At 53.0% G+C, this 25,786-nt stretch overlaps 3 gene segments (V, D, J or C); 2 read left to right on the plus strand and 1 right to left on the minus strand.

Annotated features, from left to right (window-relative positions):
* Positions 1-5,684, plus strand: part of LOC308351964 (T cell receptor beta constant 1-like) — a 186,699-nt gene extending 181,015 nt beyond the window's left edge. Inside the window, exons 3-7 of the C gene segment in view lie at positions 1,205-1,262; positions 3,653-4,042; positions 4,563-4,580; positions 4,730-4,836; positions 5,151-5,684.
* Positions 5,685-7,598: 1,914 nt separating this feature from the next.
* On the plus strand, positions 7,599-14,154 carry LOC308352509 (T cell receptor beta constant 1-like). The segment is given in 7 exons: positions 7,599-7,607; positions 8,396-8,486; positions 8,857-8,958; positions 12,455-12,844; positions 13,365-13,382; positions 13,532-13,638; positions 13,919-14,154.
* Positions 14,155-14,663: 509 nt separating this feature from the next.
* Positions 14,664-24,819, minus strand: LOC308352510 (T cell receptor beta variable 30-like). The segment is given in 4 exons: positions 24,777-24,819; positions 24,106-24,403; positions 14,796-14,849; positions 14,664-14,670 (listed from the first exon to the last, which is right to left on the minus strand).
* Between the last annotated feature and the right edge of the window lie 967 nt (positions 24,820-25,786).

Raw genomic sequence — 25,786 nt, forward strand, 5'->3', positions numbered from 1 at the left:
GGACAGGGGTCCGGGTGGAGCATCCCTCTTGGAGGTTTAGGTTAAAGCACATTTTTATCAGCGAGAATTATTGTCTTGAGGCCGACAGGCAGGGACAGCCTCCATCTCCAGGAATCTCATGGACAGGCTATGCTAGGTCTGTGTTCCCCTACTGGGAGGCAGGTAGTCTCCTCTTGGGGTCCCCTTTTCCATCTCCTGTCTCCTTGGAGGATGCCCAGTCATGGCCTTGTAAACGGGAAGCCTCTTGCCTCAAAGCTGTCTTACTCCCGCTGTTGCCCTCCCTGGCTCAGAAAGGAGAGGGACCGGGAGAAAGGGCTGGGGGTCACACGCCCGAATCGGTCCTCTGACTTAGCATTGCACACTGCACACTAGTCCCCCCTCCACTCCTCCCGGAGCAAAATTCTGCTAAGGAAAGGGACAGGAGAGCAGGCAGGTGTACTTGGGAGGGCAGGAATTGGATGCAGCCAAGGGAAGTTTTCCTACCAGGCTGCAGTGTTGTGTAACAATGAAAAACTGTATTTTGCAAGTGGAACCAAGCTGTCTGTCCTGGGTAAGTAAGAGGCTTCCTGGGGGGCAGGGTGTTGCAAGAGTGAAGTTCCGGGGAAAAGGCTCAGGGAGTGTGGACGAGCAGAGGAGGTGCTGGAAGTTCTGGTGGACGCTAGCTTCTGGAAGGAAAGGCCCCCGAGAGCAATTCCGGGGTTTGTCACACCCTCGCTGTGCTGTGGAGCAACCAGGCCCAGCACTTTGGAGACGGTACTCAACTCTTGGTCCTCGGTAAGGAGCAGGACGGGGGTGTAGGGCCATTGTCCCTTGGACGTAGGGTCCCCGTCTCTCCTCCCAGCCCTGGTTGCTGGGGGTCAAGTCAACTCTCTTGTCCCTGGGGAGCTTCCAAAGAGCTGTGGCGGCCACTCCTCTTGGGGCGTCTTGGGGGGGTCCCTCTATTTCTCTTCCCTGAGTCTCCAGTCCTTAATATTTGCTCCTTACTCTTTCCTTGGTTCATCCTTCCTTCTCGTGTGTGTGCGCACGCGTGTGTGTGTGTGTGTGTGTGTGCATTCTAAGCCTGCTTCTCTTTCCCCATAGTATGCTTGGGCCTTTCTCCTAATGGACCCCTCTGGTCCAGAGCCACGGTGGAGCCTGGTCCTTGGGAGCGAGGACTTGCCCTCTGGCAGGAGCCCTCCATGGGTTTTACCACGGCTGCCTGCAGCTGTGTTCCTATAACTCGCCGCTCTACTTTGGGATGGGCACCAGGCTCACCGTGACAGGTATGGGGCCGCACTCCTGGCTGGGGTTGTCTGTGTGTGATTGATCAGTCCGGGAGTGGGGGTGGCAGGGAACAGGGGGGTAAAGGCAGGGCTCAGAGCCACCCCTTCCCTCCTGGAGCTTCGCGGACCCTCGGGTACAGGGCTCCAGATGAACTCTTTGGGCTTTTTGTGTTCTCACTCTGCTTCTCTTTATTCTCTGGGACTCCTCTCATCTCTCCTGTTTTAAGGGTGTGTTGTTTGACTTTTCTCTCATTCTCTCTCTCTCTCTCTTTTTTTTATTTGGATCTTTTCCATTTTCCCTCCTATTCTATCTCCAAGCCTTCACCGTTGACTCCATTTTGGGGAGTTGTTGTCTTCTATGTTGAAGTCCTTCTAATATCTACCACCCGCTCAGACCTCTGCGCTTGCTTTTGTCGTCCTCCTTCTCCGTCTCGACTAGCCTCCAAAGATCCGTGTGTGTCTTCCTGAAGATCTAGGGCTCAGGAGGCAGCGGGGGGCCAGATTGGTGAGACTGGGCTGATTTGAGGGGTGTTTCTGAGCCGCGAGGGGAGAAGTCCATGTCACAGTATAGTGAGGGCTGCAGCATGTGTCTGGGGGACACAGGGCTAGGCAAGATCAGAGGAAACTTATGCCATCTTAGTAATAGATAATAAATAAGGTGTAAAGAAGAGAAAATAGGCAGGAGGCCCCATTTTCTCAAACCTCAGGATCCATGCTGGGCTGGTAGAGTAAGGGGCCCATCACAAAACACTAACACACCGTTAGTGTGCTTGGGGAGGAAGCGGACAGGCGGAGGACGGGGAATGGTGGGATGGATCTGTGCTGGGCATAGAGACAAGGCCAGAGGAACGGGGTACCTGGTCCTACCGTCCTACCAGATTGGTTGGCTGGAGCAGAGTTTGTCCTACAGATGGAGGCTCATGCCAGCGAATGTGATAATTAGAAAATACAAATTACTGGGGTTTGTAATGCCCAGAATCTTGGGGCTCATGGGACAGGCTGGGGGATGCTCGAGCCATTGGAAAGTGGAAATCTCAGAATCTCTGAGATGTAGAAAATGGGGATAATAGCGCCAGCCCCTTAGGGTGTTAAATTGTTAGGGGCTAACTTTTACGGAAATCTTTGTAAAAGGCTCCGCTTATTGGGGCCATCCTTTCCATTCGTGTTATTTATCAGCACTGTCCCAGCCTTTGGCCTTTTTCCAAAACTGTGTCTCAATCTTCCCATTCAAAACACTTTTCAATGTGGTTAAAGTGAAGACATCTGGGTTTCCCATACTTCTGCTCCAAAAAGCCATTCCTCTGGTCAGTATGGAGCCAAATAGAGGGCATAGTCCATTCTGGAAAAAAGACGGGAACATGGGAAAGAGATGTGCTTTCTCTCATCCCTCTGTGTCTTCCCAGGGGCCCTGCCTTCCAACAACTCCGGAAAATCTGCCCTGTGTCAGGCATGAAAAGGGCCCGGGGCTTTGCAACATGAGCTCTCTGACGACACCGCCCTTAGACTTTGAAATTCGTTCATACCCAATGACCTGAACTAGGATTTCCAAAGCTGGCAGGGAGGTTTGCTGGGCCCTGGAAGGAAAAAAGGGTTGGACCCATGGACAATATCTTTTATGGGATTACAGCCACCCTGGGCAAGCTACTGCACACCCTGCGTGCCCCAGTGCAAATGGAATAAAGGTGAAACATCAGATACATTATACCCAGAGGGTTCTAGGCTCCTCAAAGCAGGTTACATGTTTAACTTACGCTTACACACACACGGGAAAGAAAAGGAAAAAAAAGTGAGTCAGGAAAAGCATTTAGAAAAAAAGTATAGTCAGATACAATGGGACAGTGTCTCCTCCAGGCAGCAAAAGCTCGTTCTCCTATGTGCTATCACAAGAACAGACACGCAGACACTTTGTACAAAAGGAAAGTGATAATTAGAAAAAGTTGATTTGGTTCCTGGGATCGTGCTGCTGGAGAGAATCATCAGCCTCAAATCCCAAGCTCGTTCAGCTATACCATAGAAAGAACTGATAGTCACGCACGGAAAAGGGCTTTGAACGAGGAAGAGAAACAGATAGACTCTCATGATAGATATGGAACAAGGCCTTGAGAAAGAGACTCTGTCAAGAAAGCCAAGGAAATCAGGACACACTGCTCCCTTAGGGGATGGAAGAGACAGTCGGCAGTATGCATCCACGGGGTAACTGGGAGGAGTGGCAGAGCTGAGTGAGAACAGAACGGGACAGTGATGACCAAACACACAGGACCTACTACTATATAATTTTGCTTTAGGATGACTCCATTTCCAGCTCTCTCTGTCTTTCTTTATTTCTGTCACTGGCTCAACCCCAGACAGCTGTCAGGCCAGTCCTGGTCCCAAATCCTTTTCCCTTGCAGAGAATCTGGAAAAGGTCAAACCTCCCACGGTCACCGTGTTTGAACCATCGGAAGCAGAGACCTCCCGAACCCAGAAGGCCACACTCGTGTGCCTGGCCACCGGCTTCTACCCCGACCACGTGGAGCTGAGCTGGTGGGTGAATGGGAAGGAGGTCCAGAATGGGGTCAGCACGGACCCTCAGCCCTACAAGGAGCGGCTGGATGAGAAGGACTCCAGCTACTGTCTGAGCAGCCGGCTGAGGGTGTCCTCTGCCTTCTGGCACAACCCTCGCAACCACTTTCGCTGCCAAGTCCAGTTCCACGGGCTCGGCGACGATGACGAGTGGCAGAACAACGAACGGGCCAAACCCGTCACCCAGAACATCAGTGCCGAGGCCTGGGGCAGAGCAGGTGAGCGGGTCTGGGGGGCTGGGCAGGGAGTGAGCTGAGCACAGAAAGGGGGTGCCCAGGCAGAACACCAGGCAGACACGGGGCAGGGCGGGAAGACTAAAGCCCAGCGTGAGGGTGAATGGGCACCTCGGGGCTAATTCCTCCCCCAGATCCTCAGCCCCGCAGAGCCCTGCAGCCAGGCCCCCCTTCACCGTCTGAGCCTGTGCGGCTCAGCACTGAGGGGGGTGCCCCCAGCCCCTCTGTGCCACCACGGTCCACAGAGTTCCAGGACGGCACGGCTCCACGGGCACAGCACCAGAAAGACAGTCTAGGCGTCTGTGAGACGCCCAGTCGGAGCCTGGGGTCCGTGCTGACCAGAAGGCTGACCTGCTGCGTTAGCATTTGTGTTTGGCTCGTTCTTAAAGGAAGCACGGCTTCCACATCGTTTTGCGTTAGCTTCAGGTGCGCCTAACCTGGCAACTTTCCGTCTGCTTTAGAAGATGGGGTCTCTCACCCATTCCCTCCCCCTTCTCTCTTTCAGACTGTGGCTTCACTTCGGGTAAGTGACCGTCTCCTCTGCTTGCTCTGCGTCTCCCATGGTTTTGTCCCGGAAGCCGAGCACGGAGAACCGTGGACCCTGGGGTGGAGGCGGAGAGGCCAGAGACGCGTGCTCACAGGTCCCTGTGTGCTCTCCCTCCCTGCCCGCAGTGTCCTATCAGCGGGGCATCCTGTCTGCCACCATCCTCTATGAGATCCTGCTGGGCAAGGCCACCCTGTATGCTGTGCTGGTCGGTGCCCTGGTGCTGATGGCCAAGGTAAGGAGGCGGGCAGGATGGGACTCTGGAGGTGACACTTGAAACACAGCAACTCAGAGCTGTGAGTAGTCAGAGACCCCGCAGGCGGCCAGTGGTGGGCAGGAGTAGAAGACAAAGGTCCACCCACATGCCTCAGCAGATGTATTGTACCTCCGGGATCACAGTGGGAGAACCAGGCAGAGAAGGAGAAGCCGAGGTCACCTGAAAACCCAATGGACATTGTAAAGAGCTCTACCATTCACCCTACTTCCTACTTCTTACTTCCTCTCAATTCCCATCACTCCTGGTAACCCCTGAAACCTTCTCTTCTTCAGGTCAAGAGAAAGGGTTCCTGAAACTACCTCAGAGGCAGAGGCGGGAGCTTCCAGCTTGCTATTCCCCAATACGGATTCTCCTTTTTCTACTTCTAGCCAGTGCTTCTCAAGAGCTGTTTCCATCTCTCCGCTCACCCCAATAGTTACCCACTATGTTCCTGAACACCTGGACGCTGGTGACCCAAATCTCCCTAACCCAGGGGGAACCCTAGTGTGACTGAATTGACTGTTGACTGAATCAATAAAAATGATGTGTTCTGGCTTGATTCCGCCTTATGAGTGTCTGGATAGATCTTCTGCCCATCTCAGACCTCCCATGTGACTCCAGTCAGGATAGAAATAAGAGGTATTGGGCACCTGGGTGGCTCAGTCGTTAAACATCTGCCTTCGGCTCAATCATGATCCTGGGGTCCTGGGATTGAGTTCTGCATCGGGCTCCCTGCTCAGCGGGAAGCCTGCTTCTCCCTCTCCCACTGCCCCTGCTTGTGTTCCTTCTCTCACTGTGTCTTTCTGTCAAATAAATAAATAAAAATCTTAGGGAAAAAAAAAAAGGAGAGAAACAAGAGGTATTCAAGGAAAGAGCAGGTCCCTCCAGTACCGGGGCTGAGGGACTGAGTCTGGGGCTGCCCTGCTCCTCCCTGTCAGGAGAACTTGAGTAAATGTAAATAGGGGTGATGGGATTGAGGAGGCTTACTCAAAAACAGCCCAGAAAAATGGTGACATTTTCTATAAGAATTTCCTGTCCTACCTGGACCAAGGTGCTCTAGGGAAGAGTCTACCTCCACAGGTGTATCTCCCAGCAACTGGTCGCTTACCCGTGGCTAAGAAGCTTGCCTTCAGACCTATCACCCATGTTCCCTTCAACTGTCTCCCTGAGTACACTACCGTCTTCTCTTGTCACCAAGCAGGCTTCCCGGCCAAGAAGAGAAGGGACTGACTCGGAGTTGGAATCTCAAGTAGCACATGTGTCTTCCAGTTGACGTTACAAATCTGTTGATGAGTTTCTCTCTAGTGAATTACATGGGTGTAAAAACATGCCCGGATCACTCCTGGAAGGATAGAAAATAAAGGTCCTTAAAACCAAGAGTCAGCCCTGGTGCTATTTCGAGGAATCCTCTAAGAGCTCTTTGTTGTCTCATGGTCACTGTGGTGATGCGGGGCACGGTCCTGGGGATGGCATCTAGGCAGTGGTCCTCTGCTACCTCGCTCCAGGCATACCCCACTCCTCTCACCCTGCATCCTGGAGCCACCTGCTTCCAGGCTACTTTGCACTCCATCACCTGGAGGCACATACTAGTACTCCAACTCCTACTTACTCTTGAAGATTTAGCCCCAAAGTCATCCCCTGTAAGAAGCCTTCTCAGGCTCTTCTTTGCCTGAATTAGCCGTCTACTCTCTCGCTCACGGGACTGGAACGCATGACTTTCTCTCTCCATTGCAATGCATGAGGCATTCCCATGTGTGTGCACTGTTCTAGAACACATATGTATGTGTACATGTATTTACATACATGTGCCTGTGCACTAACCCACTCAAGCACACATCATTGCCATGTCCCGCTATTCACCTTCAAGAAAATAAAGAGATCCAAGTCACAGTCCCCAGGGAGCCTCCCTGTTCTGGAGGGGATCACTCATGAATAGAAACAGTTGAAATACAAAGTGACGCTTTCCCATAGAAATGCGAGCTGTCTGAAATGCAGTCAGAGGCCAGTACTCAATTTCCTACTGGGATCATCAGGGAAGCGTCTGAGAATGTGGCAAACTCTTCACAGAAAGAATTGGTCTAATCAACCCTGTGGGAGGGTGGTCGTGACTGTCAGAGACATGAACCAGAGCTGAAACCACAGGGTCAGGTACTTGAGGGTGCTTAGCCGGGGGACGAGGTTCGGAGAGAGGAGGGAGGAGACGTTAGGCAGGCTGCTGCGTGCGCCTCGGAGGTGAACTCAGGTTCTTGCCACCAGCATGGGGCCTGGCGCATAGGAGGTGTTCATGCAGTGTGGGATACGTGAAGCATAAGGAGCTTGGACTCTGTTCGGGGAGCAGTGGGGAATTACAGAGTTTGCTTGTCCCCATGCCACAAGCTGCCGTCACCTGTTTTTTGGAGTCCACCCCTCGCTCCTCCCTCCCCACGTCACTATAAATGCCATTCTGTGCAGGTGGGCACCGTGAGTCCCAGAGGGGAGACCTGGTGACACAGAGGGTCTCCTCACAGTGGTGTATGTTCTGCCATAGGGCCTCTCTGCCCCTCCCCTCCCTCCACCGGCACCATGACCTTCCCCAGCCCCTCCCCACTTTAAATGTACTCTGCGTTGGCTCCCAGCCCCACTCAGTCAACCTCTGTCACCTGCACTTCCTGTCTCTGCCCAGTGGTTGGGGGGAGGGGACCAGAAGGAAAGAAACATTTTTGTATCCTGTTGTAACATTGTGGGAGCTGGGGGGGGCCACGATGACTCAGGTAGAGGGGGTGCTTTTACAAAAAGCTCTGCCTCAGAAAATACCTCCACCTTGCCCCGGGAACACAGCTCCAGGATGGGGAGTGGCTAGGAGGTATCTCTAGAGCTGGTCCCTGATGTGCTCTTACAGAGACCCGGACTGGGTGAAGACCTCTGCATCTCCCCGCTCCAGACAGCTTCCCAGGAACGTGAAGGGCCCACACATTGAATCGGGGTCATCATCCAGCACTTTTCATAAAAACCTGCCCTTGACAAAAGTACTTACACATGCATTATTTATTAAGAACTCACAACAACACTGCACAAAACACAGTACTCCCTTTTTCAGATGAAGGGAAGAAGGCCAGAGAAGTTGCAGGTCCTCCAGGGTCCTTCCTGGAACACGTCCCAACTCCAGCCCCAACCCCCAGCACCAAGCTCAGTTCATTTTTCACCTCCACTGTACTGTCCCCAAGCCAAGTTGATTCTCCTCTGCAAACTGGAGATGACCTCCTGTAGCGCCTAGATGACTATGTCCAGCTAGCTCTGGAGGCGGGAGAAGAGAAGCCCAGGAAGGAGAAGGACAGTGCACCCTCAGCTTGTGCCAAGGGAAGCAGGGAGGAGCAGAAAATCTTGGCAGCCCGTGACCACTGTGCTTATACAGCGAGCAGCACTTTGGGCCAGGGACCCGGCTCACGGTACTAGGTAAGAAAGCCCCTCCTGGTGGGAAGGTGGGTGGGGTGCCCAGCCTGGACCACCCTCAGGAACCTGGCCCTGGAGGAGTGGGTGCTGGCCCCTTCCCCGTCCCTAGTCCGGGAAGGCGGGTTTGTGCCTGGGTCCCCAGAGCTGTGCAAACACAGGACAGCTGTACTTTGGGGCCGGTTCCAAGCTGACGGTTCTGGGTAAGGAGGTTAGCTGGGGGGCAAGCGCTCCGCGGGGTGGGATGGAGACAGGTGGGCAGCTGCCCGGCTCCGTCTGGGGCTGTGCTCAGAGGCTGGGCTCAGCGCCTGGGCCATGACTCCCGGTTCTTCGAGGGAGCGGGGCCGGCGGGAGAGGGATTTTTGTGCTGAGGCTCCGGGCCGTGAGTGGAGAAACTCAGTATTTCGGCAGGGGCACCCGGCTGACGGTGCTAGGTAAGCGAGGGGGGCCGGGGGCGCCGGGGCGGGCGGTGGGGCAGGGGCTGGCGGGCCTGTTTTTGTGCTGAGCCAGGGGGCTGTGAGCCAAAATACCCAGTACTTCGGCGCGGGGACCCGGCTGACGGTTCTAGGTGAGCGCGGCGCGCGGCGCGGCCGGGGTCTTGGAGAGGGGGCCCGGGGCCCAGCTTTGCAGCCTCTGCCCCGTCCTTCGGGGCGGGCCGCCGGCTGACCGTCCTGGGTGAGTGGCCGCGGGACCCGCCACGAGGGCTGCGGGGTCGGGAGGGAAGGCGGCGACCCCAGGGCCCTTCCTGGCCCGGCCCCGGGTGGACTCCCCGCGCTGGGGCCGGGCTGCGAGCGGGAGCGGGAAGCGGCTGGGGCGCTGCGGGGGTTTGCGTGCGGGTCTGGACCTCTGTGTTCCTATGAGCAGTATTTCGGCTCCGGTACCAGGCTCACGGTCATAGGTGAGATTTTGGCGTCTCCCCCCGTGCGCGCCGCAGCCCCCCGGACCCGGGAGATGGTGAGGGTGGGCCGGGCTGGGACGCGCAGTCCGCTGTCCGCGGGGTCAGCCCTGCGAGGGGGCGGGGACGGGGTCCTCCCAGGCCGGGCACAAGGGTGGAGGGTCAGGGGGGCTGTGGGGCTCTTTTCCTGCTCCTGAGGTACTTAGGGGCCGAGTGCTTGGGGGACTAGAGCATTGATGAGGACTCAGAGCCGCTGGACTGGGGGACCCGACTGAGAAGGGAAAACTGGGGCTGGGGGAGGGTCGGGGAGGGGTGTAGCTGCTACGGAGAAGGGGGACCGGCCGAGCGGCAGGGGCAGGAGGAAAGCAGGGATAAGCATGGGACTGGCGGACACCCAGCTCAGCCGGCTCCTGGGAGAGGTAGATGGAAGGGAGGCCGTTGAACAGAGGAGAGGAGGAACGAGAAACAAGAGAGGCCTCGAGAGGCCAGAGAAGACAGATCAACGTGAGTCAGTGGAGAGAAGAGTCAGAACAAGAAGGGTTAGTCGGTTTATTGCTTAGCATTTAAAATCATATTGAAAACCCCTGCCTTTCTCTGCTAAGCCGGAGAGCCCCCTGAGGGGTGTCTACAGCACCCATTCCTGCCCCCGGACTGGACTGGACCCTCAGTCACTGGGATGCATCCCCACCCCCATGTCTCTGCCCCCCAGCCTGAAATCTGGGACCTCACACTAAGTATTTCAGCCTCAACAGCCCAGTGGTGGAGGAGGTCCACCTGTTGCAAACGTACATTAAAATGCAGATATTTTGTTTGTGAGGTGAGGAAAATTCCCAGGACGAGCCTGAGCTCCTAGATTTGGAAAGGAGCCACAAACATCACCTGGTGACAAGAATGTTGAGGCCAGAGAGGGGAAGAAACTCATGATACTGGTACATTAACCTGGATTCTTTGACAACAACAAGCCCCATTTGTTGTCAGAGTGTCATTACGCTGGATCCGATGGGGCTCAGCTAGACTTTGTCCAGGGGAAATGCCAGATTCCTGTGATAAGGAGGGGTGGGAAAAAGACCAGACTTTAGAGCCAGATAAACCCCATCCCAGTCCCTGTATTGCTGATGATCAGATGACCTTGGGCAAATGAATCTGTGGGAAGTTCGGTCCCTGCCACTACACAAGGTCATGAGCAACACCCACCACTTACCATTGCTGTGAGGGTGACTAACAGGAGACCCTACATGTACAGTATCCAGGGACGGTGTATTGTTATAATTGGGCCCTTCTCTTCTCCACCCTTCCCCTAGGTGGTCACTGGGGAGTGAGGGGAGAGGGTGAGACCAGTGCCTGAGGAGGGACAGGATTTGGAACGTGGATCATGGAGGGGAGGGCTGAGTAGGCGCACGTGGTGGATTGGGAACATGAGAGATAGACTTCACAATTCTGCCCGAGACCCGTCCAACCCACAAACAGCATATACAAACAGAAGCTCCCTAGTATATACACGTACACCCACATAGAAAAGCTCGCCCACACCGCACAGGGACTCACACACAAGGAAGGATAACCCAACCCTGCCCTGGCACGGAGCTGTGTAGACAAGGGGTTCAGAGCATCCTGTTTGTCCTGCCCATTACATCAGTAAACATCGTGGGGAGCAACACACATGACTCAAAGGGCTTCATTAACTGGGTGGGGGCCAGAGAGTACACTCCGTAGTGCCCCGGGAGAGCGGCTACAACTTCAGAACCAGGCTCTTTTGAGACAAGAGTGAAGACACCAGGCTGAGCAGAGAGATTGAGGGAGCTGGGCCGTGCAGCTATTAGCGTGTTACCGCCTCTGGTAAAGCAAAGACCTAGAGACATCGTAGGGGTTAGCAAGTAGGAGTTGCAGGGAGGGGAAGTGGACAGGATGGGAAGCCCGATCAGCTCAAAATGAAAATGCCAGGCTCTTGTTAAGAATTATTTAGGATTTCAAGATGGTGACAGTGGCCCTTAAGCCAAGGGTGGGGTCTTTGTAAGGATGGGGTCCTGTCCATGGGTCACACACTCATGCAGCTGCCCCTGGAAGTAGGGTCCCATCCAGAGAAACATGACGTGTCCGTTAGAAGGACATTTGCTCCATCTTCCAGGCTAAATTAGATTCTCATAAGGAGATATTTCATCTTAACAGAATTGCTAAGAAATGAACCCAAAAAATCAGTGGAAAGCAAAGGAGAAGGATAAAATGAATGGAGAGCAGACCCAGAAGAAGTGAGCCAGCCAAATGAGAGGGTGGTCTGGGCCTTCACCCAAGACTCTGCAGAGGAGAGGCCTCGGACAAAAATTGTATCAGGGCAGCTGCTAGCAAGACGTAACTCTGATGATCTCAGATGCTTATTTAGGAAGCTGACTGGTAGAAAAAAGTATAACATTTGGAAGCAAAGCCGCAAAGAAAGTTGACGAATCCCTGAATTTGACCTAAGGAGAGATTGCTCTCGGAGCTGAGGAGCCCCCGGAGGTAGAGGAATGGGTAGGGATGACCTCATAACCCACAAAAAAGGTCAGAAAATCTCACATTCTCGTGAGCACACCATAAAAAAAAGGGTACCCTCACCTGAGTCCACAACAATATGCCATCTGTAGATTGTCATCAGAGGAGAGTCCCCAGCCATCAGATGACCCTCCTGGTCCCCGGTTCCCCTTTACTCCTTAGGCTCTTTGATTTCGAAGCAGTTCCCAGGCTGAGGACAGGGGCCGTCCAAAAGCTTATGCCACTTAACGTCCACGGCCACTCTGGAAAGTCAGAGTCAAGATTTTCCCTTCACAAGCAGGAAAAATGATGCAGAGAAATGAAGACACTGTCCCAAAGTCACGTTCATGGGCAAAGTCAGTTTTAAGATTTGGATCCTACCATTCTGATTCCAATCCTGTGCTCATGCCACTTAATAACTACTACATAATAGGGTGAAACATAGACAGGTAAGCGCTTACTGATGGAAAAGACATCAAGTAACATCAATGAGGGGACATTACTCAGAATGTCTATAGGGTGAGTACAAAGAACAGGCAGGACAGAAGAAAAATTACAGAGGAGTGGGGACAGTGATGCCCAAACACACAGGACCTACTATATAATTTTGCTTTAGGATGACTCCATTTCCAGCTCTCTCTCTGTCTCTCTGTCTTTCTTTATTTCTGTCACGTCTCTCTCACATACACACACACACACACACACACACACACACCCCAACCCCAGACAGCTGTCAGACCAGTCCTGGTCCCAAATCCTTTTCCCTTGCAGAGAATCTGGAAAAGGTCAAACCTCCCACGGTCACCGTGTTTGAACCATCGGAAGCAGAGACCTCCCGAACCCAGAAGGCCACACTCGTGTGCCTGGCCACCGGCTTCTACCCCGACCACGTGGAGCTGAGCTGGTGGGTGAATGGGAAGGAGGTCCAGAATGGGGTCAGCACGGACCCTCAGCCCTACAAGGAGCGGCTGGATGAGAAGGACTCCAGCTACTGTCTGAGCAGCCGGCTGAGGGTGTCCTCTGCCTTCTGGCACAACCCTCGCAACCACTTTCGCTGCCAAGTCCAGTTCCACGGGCTCGGGGACGATGACGAGTGGCAGAACAACGAACGGGCCAAACCCGTCACCCAGAACATCAGTGCCGAGGCCTGGGGCAGAGCAGGTGAGCGGGTCTGGGGGGCTGGGCAGGGAGTGAGCTGAGCACAGAAAGGGGGTGCCCAGGCAGAACACCAGGCAGACACGGGGCAGGGCGGGAAGACTAAAGCCCAGCGTGAGGGTGAATGGGCACCTCGGGGCTAATTCCTCCCCCAGATCCTCAGCCCCACAGAGCCCTGCAGCCAGACCCCCCTTCACCCCCTTCACCTGTGCGGCTCAGCACCGAGGGGGGTGCCCCCAGCCCCTCTGTGCCACCACGGTCCACAGAGTTCCAGGACGGCACGGCTCCACGGGCACAGCACCAGAAAGACAGTCTAGGCGTCTGTGAGACGCCCAGTCGGAGCCTGGGGTCCGTGCTGACCAGAAGGCTGACCTGCTGCGTTAGCATTTGTGTTTGGCTCGTTCTTAAAGGAAGCACGGCTTCCACATCGTTTTGCGTTAGCTTCAGGTGCGCCTAACCTGGCAACTTTCCGTCTGCTTTAGAAGATGGGGTCTCTCACCCATTCCCTCCCCCTTCTCTCTTTCAGACTGTGGCTTCACTTCGGGTAAGTGACCGTCTCCTCTGCTTGCTCTGCGTCTCCCATGGTTTTGTCCCGGAAGCCGAGCACGGAGAACCGTGGACCCTGGGGTGGAGGCGGAGAGGCCAGAGACGCGTGCTCACAGGTCCCTGTGTGCTCTCCCTCCCTGCCCGCAGTGTCCTATCAGCGGGGCATCCTGTCTGCCACCATCCTCTATGAGATCCTGCTGGGGAAGGCCACCCTGTATGCTGTGCTGGTCAGTGCCCTGGTGCTGATGGCCAAGGTAAGGAGGCGGGCAGGATGGGGCAGGCAGGTTGAACATTACACATGGAACGTGAGGGGATCTCAGAGCTGACTCAGCCCTGATGTATCCTATATCTCAGGGAAATTATAATGGGTACCAGACTGGAGAGGAAGTATGGGGATCGTTACGGGACGCTGCACCAGACGATGGGGAGAGTCAACCAGCTGTACGAAAATCAGCTCGAGAGTCAGGCTCCTTGAGCCCCTCCTGCTGTTCATGGCCCTCGGGAATTTAATCATGCATGCCCTTTCTTCCTCAGGTCAAGAGAAAGGGTTCCTGAGACCAGCTCAGAAAATGCACCCTGAATTGCTCATCATCCTCACCGAGATTCTCCCTAATGTGCTTCCAGTCTGCGTTTCTAGAAGTTATTCTCTCTCCACCTCTTATCTCCCTCCTGCTGGGATATCTGTCCCTTCTCTCTGCTTTCCTGCAGACTGAGCTCCTCAACCCTGAAACGGAAATAGACTAAAACAATAAAAGTGTCCTGCCAGGCCATGCTGTGTCTCCGGGGTATCTATGAAGTTCCGTCCTTTAAAGATTTAAGGAAGGCCCCACCCCTGCCACATACGGAGGGACTGACTCTTCTTTCTAAGCAAGGCTTCTGGCTCCTGTTCATCCTGATTGAGGATGGGCTCCACCGTCCATACCCAGGCATTCCGGGCTCCTAGAGTGTAGGGTTGGTCCAAAGGGCAAGGAGCAGGGAACACCCGTGTAAGGATGGGCAGAGGCGAGCCCTAACCCCACCTCAGGACAGGGCCCAGGACAGGGCAGCCTCTGGGTTGAATGCTAGGTCATTTTCCAATTCCAGACTCAAGTTTCATTTGTCATGCGTTTGGGTTTTATCTGTGTCTGTTCTGAACAACCCCCATCTCATCTTGTTTTGAGATTTCAGCAGAAGATACAGCTCTATTCTGCATCCCTAGGTTAGAATCCTAAAGAAGGCACAGAGTTGCAGCTATCGATAAGTGAAGCCCAGTGAGGTTTCACAGAAGGGGAGCATCCCTTCAGGCCCTAGGGGAGGCATGGGGAAGGGGCTGAGGTGTTGTACCTGAGCAGCCCTTCCCTTGATGGGGTAGAGAGCAGGCCACCCCAAATGCAGCATGTCAGGCACACCCACCAGGGGCAGTGACAGTTACCTTACTGGGGTAAACTCTCCAATCCAGTCCCATTCACTGCAGTAGAACCCTGCACTGGGGGGAGAGGGGGTGGAGAAGGGATGCAATCAGGGGAAAGAAGACACAGACCCACAGACCGGTGAGAGAGGCCAGAGATAGGTTCGTTTAGGCAGGAAGTTAGGGGTGAGAAAGAAGTTTGACAGCCAAGAAGGGACGGGGAAGGTGGAGCCCCTTATTGGTGGCCTGCTTTGTTCCCAGTTTGGGGCTGGGCATTGGCACCAGTGTTGTCCCCATTCATCCCCAGCATGTCCCTGGAAGCAGGTGTCCTCCCTCCTCCGCGGTTGAAGAAGCCACAGTTCATAGATCGAATGACTGGTAAGCAGTGACACGTGGCACATTCTCTTGAAGATGGAAATCCAGGAAGTTTATTCCAAGTAATGGCCAGAATGGTGTGACTGTCACCAGGTGACCATGGAGTAGCCTCACCCCATTTCCAGTGCAGGACCCCAGGAACAGACCAAAGGGCGTGTTTGTTTCTTAGCAGTGCAGTAACAAAGGATCACAAACGGGATGGTTTAAAGCAGTAGGAATTTATTCTCTCCCAGTTCTGGAAGCCACAAGTGCAAATTCAAGGTGCCCATAGGAACGCACTCCCTTCAACAGGTCTAGGGGAGAATCTTCTCTGTTTCTCCCCACCTCTGGCATCTTGGTAGTCCTTGGCAGTGGCGGCATCTCTCCGACCTTATGCCTGCTTCCACATCACCTTCCCATGTCCCTGTGCCTGGATTTCTCCCTTATTTTTTTGTATCAAGATGGGAGTCATTGGATTTAGGACACACCCTGAATTCAGAAGGATTTCATCCTGGGATCCTTGACACGTGCACCTGCAAAGACCTTGTTTCTGAGGTTCCGGGTGGGCGTGAAGTCTCGGGGGACGCTATTCATCTGAAAGCACCGAGTGTCCAGGAACTAGAGGGGAGGGATTCTCCAGACCCAGCTCCCGCGGGCCAGGAAAGGACACAGCCCAGGGCGGACGGAGGTGGCCTGGGGAACCCTTCACATGCCTGTAACTTCCCATCCGTCATAATTATTTCTAGATGTCTCAAACTGCAGCTCAGTTTTTTTCTTGTTGCTCATTTGTTTTTATAATGACTTAAAGGCCCCCAAACAGGGGACAGAGTTTAGGCACTAGACCAGCACCTGCAAGAGCCGTGCCTCCCATGCTTTAGGCACACGCGGTGCCTTCTCACAAGGCTGGGACTGGGAGAGGAGCAGCTGAAGGGACAAGTAAGCTCCTCAGAGAAAAGAGGGCATCGTATGGACCAGAGCGGGTGGCCTGGGACGGGTGTTTGTGGCTGCAGAGCAGTGGGGAGGGGGAGCAGGAGCAGGACAGAGATGGAGGGGGAGGCGAGGAGAAGATAACCCCGCACAGGAGGAAAACGGGCTCTACAGGCTGGGTGATCCTCACGGGGGTGTGCCGAGCAGGGGCATGAGCAGCTGGGTGGATGTGGGGGGAGATGCCTGTGGGCACCTGGGGTTTGCCAACGTGAGGGACATGAAGAATGAAGGAATGTCCTCAGGTGGATGAATGACCCCCCACCCTCCTGCTCCTGGAGACATAACGGAGCTGGAGAAAGTTACAAACATCATCTGGTCCCCACTGCACAGCCTGTTTGACCCAAGGAGAGCCCCCTTCCCCATATCCTTACAGCTGTTTTCTTGTCTCCCTCAGACAGCAACCCCCAGCCTCCCCAATATTCAACTCACAGCATTAGGACGTTAACCTCTCCTGCCTCTGCTCCTCTCTCTGGAACCCAAGTAGGTCCTTCTGGACCAATTCTGGGCATCTGTCCATCCTTCCCCGGGTGAAAGTGAGCAACGGCAGAAAGTTAGATGCGAGGTGATCGTATCATTTAGGGCACAAATAGGGACACTACTGAGGGTGAGAGATAGGATTCTGGGACAAAAGAAGTGAATTCGCAGGTGCCTGGGTGGCTCAGTAGGTTAAGCAGCTGCCTTTAGCTCAGGTCATGATCTCAGGGTCCTGGGATGGAGCCCTGTGTAGGGCTCCCTTCTCAGTGGGGAGTCTGCTTCTCCCTCTGCCCCTCCCCCTTGCTCGTGCATGTACTCTGTCTCTCAAATAAATTAATAAAATCTTAAAAAAAAAAAAAAAAGAAGTGAATCAGGATTGTCCCGGCAAACTGGGACACACTCCCATTCCAATTAAAGATTCCAAATTCCAAATTCCAAAGAATTTCTGGGTCCAGAGAATGGGAAGCACTGAAGCAATCCCTCATGGGCCTCGACCTGTCGGCCTGTTCTGGTCTCAAGGCTCATCTAAACTTCAGACCATCCAAGAAACCTGTGGGCAGAAGGTAGCCCAGGGGCAGGCTCCACAAGTGAGACCAGTACAGGGCAAAGCATGCTCACTGACTGACGAGACTTAGAAGCCAGCTTTCTCTAGGACAACGCCTGGGGTCCCCAAGTTCTCACCATTCCCCACCTTGGGGACTCACCTGGGGCAGACTCTAGGAGAGGAACCTCAACCCTGTGATCCTTAGAGGTTTACTTAGAAACTAAGAGGCAAAGGGGAGCATCCAACTGGTCACATCGTCAGGAGACCATCCTGGTAGGGAGTGAGGTTCCTGTGGGGAAGGTCTGCTCAAGCCACAGTCGCTTGCCCAGAAAAATTTTCCTATCAGCACTAAGTATCTGTGAAAGATTCACACTCCTTCCTCCTGCAGGGCTCATGGCCAGGCTACACAGGCTGGGCGGTGGGGATGGGGGCAGAAGGTGCTGGGACCATCCAAGAGACAACGACTTTTTTCTCTTAAGTAAGTGATTAGGGAAGAAGGAGGGAAAGAAAAGAGAAAAAAAAAGGATTTTAGAACAAGAAATGGTGGGAAATGAGCAATGGATCCTGGTAAATATTAATATCTCCCTTTCCTGCCCTGAGGCATTTCCCTTTTTTTCCTCTTCCATAGGGACCCAGGGAAGGGCAGCCTGACTGATCTCAGCCTCTAACAATCAGTGTGAAACATAGCCCTAAATGTCCTGTGTAGGAGGAAATCATGAGGTCACTACTTAGGGATGGATGTGGGAACAGAGGATTGGAACTTGAAACCAAAAACACACTCAAGCCTACGTATTTTCATGTAGGGGTGCTAGGAGATGCTAATGGGGATCAGGAATGGCTAAAACCCCCAGGTCAATTCTTAGCACCACTACCGACCTATGGATGAATTGCTCTTCTGCTCACCCATTGACTTCTTCTCAGCCTTCATGACCAAGTTTGCTTTTACCCTGTCCATGAAATCACCCTATGTCCATATAAGAAGACTCATGGTATGAAAGGCCACCAAGTCCAGGCAACAATTTTAATTACAATTCATTCCCATTGTTTGTGGCAGTCTCCCGAAGTTACCGGAATGGTGATTTCTGGGTCTTAACGCCCCATAATCTGAAATGCTATCCACCCCATCTGGGCCCCAAACACAAAGCATTTCCTGCCTCAGTGTAGGGCTGGATATCCTCCCCTCCATCTTGGAGACTTTCTGTTCTCAAGCTGTGTTTATGGATCTGAGGTCCCCCGGTTCCTTAACACACCATTCCTCTCTGCCTTTCCTTAGGATTTATGGTGACAGCACCTGGCCATATCCTGAATCATCTCCCTCCAACAGAGGACTCAGTCTCTGCTCACCACACACCCACAGTCCCGACTACATGGGGACTCTCCTCCATTTCTGTCCACTGTCCTTACTTTCATTGTATCTGAAGTCCTAATAAGGTTCCCTCCATGGGGAGGAAGGGGTCACAGTGACAAGTGAGTGGGTCCGTATGTCAACAAGAGCCCACAGCCATGACTACCGCCCCAGGCGCGTCCTCAGCCAGCTCTAAGTATCTCAGCCTGTCCTCTGTGAGTCTGAGGGGTGGTCTTCACAGGAGACTGCCCTCTGGGGCTTTCTGAGGGCCTAGGGCCTACTCTTCCTGAACAGACTCGCTGACGGAAGGAAGTGGTTTTTTAAGATAGTGGCTTGAGGGGCGCCTGGGTGGCTCAGTGAGTTAAGCCTCTGCCTTTGGTTCAGGTCATGATCTCAGGGTCCTGGAATCAGGCCCCGCATCAGGCTCTCTGCTCAGTGGGGAGCCTGCTTCCCCGCCCCCCTCCCCGCCTGCCTCTCTGCCTACTTGTGATCTCTGTCTGTCAAATAAATAAATAAAATCTTAAAAATAAAATAAAATTAAATTAAAAAATAGTGGCTTGAGGGTGGTCCTGGGCTTGACCCTTTCTGCCCAAGTCCTGGGCCACTCCAGCAATTACAGCTGGGTCCTCTGCACCCTCATTCCCACGGTGAGACTTCATCTTGACCGGGTTCGGGAATTACACACACTCTTGCTGGTAAGGGTTCTTGTATCCCCCCAGCTATGGCTGACCTGTCCTGGGCACAGAGAGCTCTCTATCTGCCTGAGCCGCCATTTCATCACTGGATGGCTCTCGCGAAGAATTCCGTCCTGTTTCCGTACCCATCAGTCTCATTGTCATAGCGTGCTGTTCAGAACGTAATACAGGTCCAGGCGGCTTCTGACCCACAGAGAGTAGAGAGAGAGCTTACCTCCTTAGTCTCGGTATTGTCTGCACTGAGCCCCTTTGGGCAATTTTCAACATCCTGTACCCACTCACACCACTCACTTGGACTCAGACCCTGGGTCTTTTTCACAGGTCCTGCTGTGAGCCATATGCTACCCTTCCTGGGTGCAAACAGTTGTTTTCTCTTTTGGGGGGCTTGGAGATGAGGGGAGACAGGGAGTACTTGTTGAATCTTATCACATTTCTTCAGCTCATCTCTTCAACCTGTCTGGTTTCTGAAGAGGCTAATTCTGCGGGTCATCGTATCCACCCGTCCATCCTCATACCACGCAGGTCTGAGGGTTGCACCTTAAGTACTCCTCCACAAGCGGCTCATAAAATTCACAGCAAGACCACAGCTCGATATGGAGCCCATGTTCCTCTAAGCTTGGTCTGAGATCCAAGAGCCGCTCAAACACAGAGAATTAGCTTCTGGTCCTGCTCTGTCCCCAGCTGCATGGCCCTTTTGCTTCTTTTGCTTCCTGGGGCTTCTATCACCTTGTCTGTGAAGGGAGGAGATGGGTAAAAGGAGGTTTAAAAAGTCTTCAAACTGTACTTTAGAGTCAGTGATTCAAAGTCTGCAGGTCCCCGATCACCATGAGGAAGAAAACTCTCGGGGAATCCAAGTTCTCCCCAGACGCACATTATTCGCACAGTGACATAGCCTCAGGGGCTGTCTCTGGGGGAAGGAGGCTTGTGTGGACCGTGGAACCCCACCGTTAAGGCTCCTGGAACCCTGAAACCTGTTCCCGGCCCTCCTGCAGGAAGGAGGCAGGGCTGGGCTGTGAATGGGGAGAGGAAAATAGTGTTTGAAGCACAGTGGCCTTGAATCAAAGGCAGGAAGTAAAAAGGTGCAGGTTGGGGTCTTTTAGGAGACAACTGGGGCAGGCTTGGGGATGTTTGAGCCCAGGGCTGGCAGCTGAGCTCTTTATCTCTGAGCAACATCACAACAGCCTCCCAGCTGCCCCTAGCTCATCTCAGGGGCTCACAACAGGATGTGGTTTGACATTTAGCAGGTCCTGCATCTGGGGACCTGTGAAAGCCCTCCCCCCCAACCCCCTTCTGAGCATAATGAGAACCACACTCACCACATCCTGCCCCAACCCCTTCCCTGCCACTCTTTCTGCTGAGCCTCCGGTGAGCACTGTGGCAGTGGAAATAGAACCACAGAGGGAGAGGAAAGGCCCTTTAGAGGGGGATCCAGGCACCTCAGCTCCCCGTGCAGACCACCCCACCCCCAACACAACATCTGCACCTGCTGGAGGTGACCCCGAGATCAGAGGCTGCAGCCGGCACCATGGAGATAGTGAAGAATGAAAACAGCTGCAAACCGCTCTGACCCACTTGGGGTCCCTCTCGGCCCCACATCACTTGAGCAACTCCTTCCTCCCACCTGTTCCCGAAATGCACACCCCCACTGCCTCACCCCTCCCCCATCGTGCCCTCCTACTTCCTTCCATTCATCTAATGAGAGGTGCTAATGAGTCACAGGAAATGCAGCCCCAGATAATCAACAGACAGAACATGGGCAGTCCCTGGGGATCTGAGCTGGTGTCTGTGTGCTGAACTCCCCGAGAGTCCTGCTGAGGCCTCTGAGAACTGTGTGATGGATATTTTCTATCCCAGCGGGCCGAGAGGAGGGAGAACATAAAACCGGAGAGAACAGAGAGAACAGAAAACCAGACAGAAAGAATCCCCTGAAGGAGGGAGTGGGAAATGATAGGCTATGTCACAGGCTAAGGGTGCTTGGGCTACACTATACTCAACGCAAAGCATATCATCCTGGACAAAAGTACGAAACAGCCCATTTTCAGCACCACCAGCTCTCCAACGCCGGGCCCTGCCTATCTCCCTCAGCTGTTGAGAGCTCCTGGCTCATTCCCTATCAATCCCATGAGTGCCTGAGATCTAGGCAAAACAACTTGAGAGGAGTTCCTTCGGCCCCCAGCACGTGGCCTCTGGATCTTCCATGTGGCAGTGGCCTAGGAATGACATGCATGGGAACTGTGATCCTGGCATGCCTCCAAAGTCAGCCAAGAATGGGGTCCTGGAAGCTCTCCTATAAAGGAGCCAGATTCATCTGCCCCAGGCACAAGTGAGATTGATGAATTCCTGGCAGCATCTGCCATCCTGAGCTGGTTTCCTTTGTCCCCTGCAATTAAGGTGATGGCAGATTTCTGAGTCCTGAGACATAGGGAAACCATTAGGGATGAGGACTCTTATTCATGAATAAGGGCAGATAACCTGGAGGATGTTAGCTTGTTTTGATGAACTTGGATGGCTTTCAAGCCTCTCCTTGACAAGTCTCCCCTTACCTATTAATGTCCTCCTGTCTCCCTGTCACTCCACTCTGTGCAATGATCAGGGTTGTCCACTCACCGCTTTTCTAGAACTCACAGTATTCACTGGGCACTCCACATTTCTCTTCAAACAGATTCTCCAGCTGAGAATGTCATTTTGCTTGTCTAAATGCTAGCTTCCTGAAAAGCTAACCATCACTAAAACCTCTCCTGTGTGAAGTTTTCCAGAACTTCTGAATATCTTATGGGAATGAAAACCTGTCTTACCTCTCCTACCCCTTGACGAGTAGTGATTACCAGGAACAGCAGCTCTCTGTGAAGGATTCTGAAGCTGCATTAAACCCCACCAGAAGCCACCAGCCTGTGCATGGGTACCACACAGGGTACAAGTTTCACCAGCTTGCCATCCAAGAATATTCAGCATTTTTAAATATTTGGTACATAGCCTAAAATTTAATGTGTGTGTGTTTTTTTAAAAAAAAGTCTTTCTTTTGGGTGAGTTGGGACCAAAATATCTTTGTAAGCTAAAAGAGGAATACAATATCTGTTGAAAATTGGACCCTGTAACAGAGCTTTCGAACACCAACATCTCATTTAATACACTGAATCCAGGGACGGAAGTTTGACAGGTGAGGAAAAAAAAAGAGAGATGAGATCATTAGCCCAAGGTGAAAACCAACTGGTAAATTTAGACTCAAAAACCAAGGTACCTTAAAAATACAGACAGAAAAGATCAGGGAATGAGGAGAGAAGTGAATAAGGGAAGCGCAGGACATGTGGGCCAGTAGAACTGTTCGCAGGACACTGGTATCTTTGTCAAAAACCACAGACAGGTACAGCCTAAGAAGTAACAAATGTGCCACACCAGTGTCAGAGGTTAATAACGGGAAACCGGGGGAACAGAGGGACAAATGTGAGAACTTGCTCCGTTATCCATCCGCTCAATGTTGATGTGACTCTAAGTCTGTTCTGAATACTGAAGTCCCCTAACCGAAAGCAGTCCGGCAGCACTGTCTCAGGGAGAGCTCCGACTCTGCTAATGTTCAACGATCAGCTAACAAACATTAGCCTGAAACGTTATTTACTTTTAAGCGTGCACCAAACTGGAGTTGCAAACTCATCTTTACTTTCGTGGTGGTAGCACTATTGCTTGCCTTCGCAAATTAGTATTTTCACCCAGGGGGGAGAAAAAAGCCAACCAAGTGCCTTGATGAAGCCACGCTGGGACGACTATGCCCAGCACCATCTTGAGTGCCCTTTGTGTTTCTTTCTGGTCCCTGTGATGGCTCAGAGTGCCCGGCGAGTGCGAGCTGCTTAATACAGAAGCAGATCCTCAAGGTACAGCAGGAGCCCTTGGGCATTGGTAAACATTGTCTTGATCACCGTGCATCCGCCTGCAGATCGTAAGGTACTGAAAATAAACAAATGTCTGAACTGTCCTAGACAAAGTGACGCCAGGAACAGAGTATTTTAAGATTCTTGTGCCCCCTCGTGGAGCACAGAGGACATTAGAAAAGAAAGCTTGTTAAGAATAAGGACGACGAGGGAGGGATGAGGAGCTGAAGGATGAGGAAGGAAACTCGGTTGCCAAGGGAACCAAAGCATCTCTTCCCAGCCACCCCCAGAAGCCTTTTCCTCTCCTTCATTCTCATCCAAGTAATTTCTCTTTTTTAGGGTTTTGCCATGATACATGTGTGCCCTCATCTTGTTCTCTCTTTTGTATGTCTTTGGTCACCATCTGCTTCTCTGCTCCCTTTTGCTACAAGGGAAGGGATGAGACACAGTAGAATACGAATTAAAAAGCCTAAAATCTAAAACAAGAATCACAATCCCTACGTGTGGTTTCTGACACTAACAGGAGCTCACTTCCAGCCCGCAAGGGCCTACTGAACACCTTGCCCCTTCCCCAACGCAAGGCCTCATCCAAGCTTCCCCAAGACGTCTATCTCTGCAGAAAGATCAACCGAAGGAGACTCTCCAGGGGAGGAAAATTAGCCACTGAAATCACCTGAGTTGGCATAGTCGTCCTTGCCCACCTGTCTGTCACTACACCACATCCTGCTATTGGCCTTTCCCGCCTCTCCCTCTCCGGTGTGGACAGATAGGAATTCGGGAGAAGAGAGTGTGAGGCAAGGTCCAGCTCCCTTTGAGGGTTTAAGTGTAACAGCCCAGGACAGCGTGTCCATGCACTGGGAATTTGACGACGTGTACTCAATTCACAGGTCCGGCACTGAAATATCTTTTTGTTCTCCCTGAGAACTTAGTAAGGTTCTTTTGGAAGAGTCTGGCTTGATTCTGTTGTTCTCACAGTGGCTGATAATCAGACACCCAAGTATCCTCCACCCAGCCCCCGAGTCAGGGCTCCAGGAGAGGGTGGGGTTTTTGTACAGATGTCTGCCCCACCCACCTCCGTGTGACACTCCAGGCGCAGAGATAGAAGCCAGAGTCACTGAGCAGGAGCTTCTCAGAATTCCGGATGAACTGGCCATCCTTGGGCCTGAGGGCTGTGAAGTTCTGCAGCGTCTCACGAACTATCTGGTCAACATTTACGGAGGAGAGCAACTCTGGGGTCCCTCCCGGGAACTGCCGGTACCAATACAGATAAGGGACTGATGTCCCCTTCACGGTGCATTCCAGGGAGAGCAGGCTGCCCACAGGCTGCACGCTGACAGGCGGCCATTGGTGGATGGTCGGAGCTTTGACACCTGAGGGAAGGGTAAAAGGCCATTTAGAGTGGAGAACCCCAATTAAGTTTGCCTTCCTTCCGGACCCAGCGGTGGCTCAAGTCCTTCCATGGCTCAGGCATATGGGATCCATTGCAGGAAGTAGACTGGGAGGGCAAAGGGTACAGAAGGGCTCGGGGCAAGGGGAAACCAAGAGAACAAACTCCTTCCCAGAAGGTCAGAGAAAACCAAGACACAGCATGCCAGCCACTGGGATTAAAATCCCATATTCATACCAGAAAATGGAAGGCCTGTACTAAAGGGAGTCATTCCAACAGCTGAGGCTCTGGGATTCATAGGGTTGGCGCGAGGGTGAGGACTTGAGGGGAGACTTGCCAGAGAGAAGAGCACCCACCTACGAAAGTGCCCAGGAGAAGCGCAAGGAGACAGCAGGACATAGTTCAAGCCAACCTAAGCTTGTTGTGCCCGAGTTTTCGCATCTGAGAGACCACCAAGGAGCCAAGCACCGATGCAATCACACGAGGGTTTATTTGACAAGCTTAAGCTTGGCCCCAAGTATACCCGGCACACCGGAGCAGGGACTTGGGCCCCGAGCTTAGTTAAGGCAGGGGTATTTATGGGTTCCTGTTACTAAAGCAGGGTGGGGATTCCTGGAACCAAAGCAGGGTGGGGGTCTCTGGAGCCAAAGCAGGGTGGGGCTTCCTGGAACCAAAACGGGGTGGGGGTTGCTAAAGCAGGGTGGGGGAAAGTTCAGCCCATGGGCACAGGGGTCTGAGATGGCTGCCGGAGCTAAGATGGCTGTACTTATGCTAAAGCCAAACCTGAGGTGGGATGGCCCTGATTTTCTCGGCCTCCACAAGCTCCGTCAGTGTGGTTGACACCGTCTCATCCGGGCCAGTGGCTGCAGGCCTCCTGCCTCTTCAGATCTGCAGCCACAGAGCCGAGGGATCATCTCCCCTCAAGCTGGGGAGGAAATGAGGCTGGTCCTTTCTTAAGTGTGTGATGAATCACTCCATCCTCCCTGGGAACCAGCTTTACCCTGCTGCCTTATCTTTGCTGAAATCCTGCTGAAGTTCTAGTATGTAAATATATCCAATGACTCATTATTTACCAGTAAACAAGAGATGACTCTCTGGCTCCCCCTGGAGACCACTGAGAGTCATCGAAACCAACAGAGAAAGAGTGACACCGGCGGTATGATGAAAAGGGATATTTCTGTCTCTGAAGCTAGAAACCAGCTATAGGACCTGTCACCTGGGTAGCTGGAAAGGAGATAAAAGTGGATCAGAGCTCAAGAGATTTAGGTCTTCGGGGTATTCAAAGCAAAAAAAGGCTCAGCTCTGCGGGAAGGAAGCCGATCCGACAGCCAACCAAGGCATCTATATCCTCTTCATCCCTGGCACA

This window comes from Martes martes (genome assembly GCF_963455335.1).
Source record: "Martes martes genome assembly, chromosome: 11".
Taxonomy (NCBI): Eukaryota; Metazoa; Chordata; class Mammalia; order Carnivora; family Mustelidae; genus Martes; species Martes martes.